We start from the raw sequence: 4,118 nt of genomic DNA on the forward strand, positions 1-4,118 counted from the left end.
CTATAATGGAATTGAGCCGGCCCATTGGCCGGCTGGGCCGGCTGTATGTGAACCCGCGTAACACATACCTGATGATGCTTAGTTGTTAAACTAGACCTTATCAGTATTGCCTGTCTAATATCCAAGGCATACCTTTATGAGTTTTCCGAATCGTAGAATAGGTACTGCTCGTTGAGATTATAATAATTATTGTCTACTCTGTGTGTTTCTTACAATTTTCAGCTCTCTTTAGAAATGAATGTCCTGTCTGATGAACCTTGGCTATTAACTAGAACCTTAAGTACTTTTGTGTATCTAATCATAATAGCACTGCTTCATGAGTTTTCCCTGCCATAAAATAGGAATTTCCACTACAAAATCTATTAACTATTTGTTGTTTACTTGGTTCTTATTTCTTAAAAATCTAATAAGTTTTAATTATTTAATACAGGATTTTACCTTCTTTCAAGGTTCGAGTCACTTGCTGACATGAAAGTTTACAGCATCGATAGATATATTATCAGCGGCCACTCCTTGGAGCACCTTTGCTTGGCGATGCTTACTTTTATTCTCACAGTGATGCTTTGGTTGAGAAGCGTAAAAATTTCCAGGTATGAATATGAATGACCTTTCACTTATGCTTGCATTACATTTACGTTATTATTAGTTTATACTGCTTTGCAATGTACTATTACATTTGTACTGTGGAGTGTATGATTAGTTCTTCATTGTTGACTCTAACTGCTCCCCACCGACAAACCCAAACGGCACGACGATTTAACCACCGCCATTCACGACACAAAATATAATCCTTCCCCATTCGGACGGTTAGGGAGAGACGCACATACACGCAGAGAAGAACTCAGAACCGCAAGGAAACGCACGCAAAGAGTTTGGAGACTTACCTCTTTCCCATTCGTCGAAGCCGATGAGTCCGACCTCCAGCTGCTTGTGCTCGCTAGCCTGATCTCCAGTCATCGATCTCCTCTTCCGCCTGACCTAAGTAGCATTAAAGAAAGAAGCTTAATACAAACTACGGACTGATAAACAAACTATTACATTCCTCCTTTAACAAAGAAATAAAAGGAGAAATCTTATTAGAGCTAATGTCATCCCAAAAAAAATCATCCAAAATGACAAAGTTAGCAAAAAAATCAGTTAACTTATTACAACACCTATTCAAAAAAAGAAATAATATTTGTCTAAAATATTTTAAAAAAGAAATATCCTCTATCCTTATCTTGTAATGTACTTTTTGAAGTTTGATGATGATAATGATGTTTTTTATGATATGTAATAGATTTAGGACTTGTCAAGCTAACCATGATACTAATGTAATATTCTATGAGGTATCATGTTTCCATTCATATCTCACAGGGATTATTAGTTCCATCCTAGGTTGGGAGAATAGTCCAAGAAAACAACTTCGGAGCATGGTTAACTTACAAAGATCAGGTTAGTTAATGAGGAAGATATAGAAAGTCTTTGCTTAATTTAACCTTATTCTTCTTGCCAACTTAGACTTCGTTTGGAACGACTTTCTCACTGCTTCTTAAAATAGCAGTTAGATGTGGTTAACACATCAGTATGTTGTATTCTGCATGCTTATGAGATGCTAGCAATATATTTATATTACATAGTTTTTTGTCCTTTTTGCCATTAGATGTGGTTTGGAGAACTCAAGTTGTCTAAAAATCTAAGAACATGCCTGGATTGGTCAGTTCTGGTCGGTTCTAGATTTATTCGAAGCCTTGGGGGCATTTGGGGGACATGGAATTGAACCGACCCAGTGCCAGATACAACATACACTTCATATGTCTGATGAGTTATACATCTCAGATGGGAAGTTTTGAGTTTTTACCATTTTTGTTTTCTTGGTATTTCTATTGTATATCAAATGGCATGCTTGTTCAAATTGTGTTCAGTTTAGTTCTGTTTGATTTTGGTTTGTTTTTTTTTTTAATATGACATTTGACTATGTTAATTGATATTATGATTTTGTTATGACAAGGTGGTTGTGCTATGTGAGCATAATATTTTGATTGATTATGGATTCTTAGTACTATCAATTATTGTGTAGGTGGGAATGAGGATTATTGCATCTTTGCTTGATTGTGGTACAAGTACCAGCAAATATATGCCTATACATGAGCACATGAAGAGAATAATAAAGAGAATATTCTTAATAATGATATATAATAATAGTAAATGCTAATTGTGTCACTTTTTGGTTCTCCGAAAAAGTATGTAGAGTAATCTGAATGCAAGAGTTTAAAAATTTTGGTAAATTTCAAATTCCTTTATAGTTCTTTCTAGTGTATTTTAAACTTGGTGTTTTCTTGTCAAATTTGAAATGCGCAAGAAGCTGATTCTGATGTCACCATTTGCCATCGGTTGTTTACATTGCATTCATTTTACTTCAATGTAAATAAAAAATAATAATCAGTTGTTTTTATTTTACACTTGTTCAAATAATACTTAACATTGTAAATTAATTGCATCATTCCTTTTACATTATATTCTATTTTACTTTTCATTTTTTTTTATGAACTAAAAAGGCCCTAAAAGTTATAATAACATGTGATAATTGAGATATGGTTATATTCTCATGCAAACTTAAAATGTTATAGAAGATGTCAACTTGGGTTTGAAAAGAATAATGATCACAAAGGAAAGAGTAATTATAACAAAGCTATGAGCATTTGAGGGTATGGGTGTCAATATTTGACACGATACAAAAATTCGACTTGAATCCAACCCAAAAATTTCTAGTTAGGGTCATCCTGAACCTGAAATGGGTCGGGTTCGGGTTCAACATTTGACTCGTTTTAAAAATTAGGTCGGGTTCGGGTTGACCCCTTGACCTGAAATTGATCCGCTTTGACCCAAAAATTTGATTTTGACACGTCAATCGAGATTGACTCGTTTTAGATCCGAAAAGCGAAGATTGCCCCATTTTTGGGCCCGAAAATTAGCAGTATTTTATTGGCTCCGGGTCATTTGGTCGTGGTGGGTTCATGTCCGAAAAATTGACCCGTTTGCGAAATGGGTCAGGTTTGGGTTGACCCGAATAGTGTTTGGTCAGTTTCATGTTCAACCCAAACCTAACCCGTTACCCGAAATTAACACCCCTATTTGAGGGTAGAGGAATTTGAAGAAGGCTTTGAAGTGGGGGAGGACATTGATGAGAGATGTTGAATAGGGAGGAGAGGAGTCATGTTGGAGATATGATGATGGGATGGGAGTGATATGTGTGTTGGGCTGTTTGATATACTATGATGAAAGAGAATTTCATTAGGTTGATTGGAGGAGGGGCATGAGTCCCACTGATCAACAACACAACGTTTATTGGGAGGAATTTATGAGATTATGCTTCATTTGAGACAATTTTTTTACTGCTTCTTAAAACAGCTTTGTAGTACAAAAATTAAAAATTTTGTACTAAAAAATTGCTTTAAAAAGTAGTAAGAAAGCTGTCTCAAACGAAGCCTTAGTGATGGCAACACAAGGTCCATTAAATATATTATGCATGATGGAAATTAGAAATTCGATAGTCAATAAGAACAGTGTTGAGAGATTCAGAGGGTGCATGGGCATGAGGAATATGTTAGCTAGAGGGTTAAAGGAGAGAGACCTCTTATTGAGATAAGAAAACTTGCACTTTTTCTTCGAAGGGTTTGGGAGCTATTATATTGAAATGGAGAAATATGGATTCCTTGGCTAGTTTTGTTTATTATAGAGGAGTATTGTCCTTGTTGAGATATAACTATTTACTATTGGATGCCTTTAGATACATTCACTTCTTCACCTTAGATGCCAGAGCTCAATTCAACTAACTCTAAATTTCACCCTTAAGGCTAAATAATATGTACATCAAATTTTAAAATTTTTATAATAATTTAAAGAAAAAATATTTTGATTTTTTTCACCAGAATAATAAGTCTAATTATCATTAAATTTATACTAATCTCAATATAAATTCAAAAACGATTAGAAATCCTCACAAAAAAATTCATCAAGATATCTCAAAACCCTTTTTTCCTAATTTATTTATATTTTTAAGAGGAAACCTATTTAAACATTTTTTATTTTACTAATTCACGAATCAAAACTATCAAATACCTTCAAACTATATATAT

Source organism: Dendrobium catenatum, unplaced genomic scaffold (assembly GCF_001605985.2).
Source record: "Dendrobium catenatum unplaced genomic scaffold, ASM160598v2 fragScaff_scaffold_1323, whole genome shotgun sequence".
NCBI classification, from domain to species: Eukaryota; Viridiplantae; Streptophyta; class Magnoliopsida; order Asparagales; family Orchidaceae; genus Dendrobium; species Dendrobium catenatum.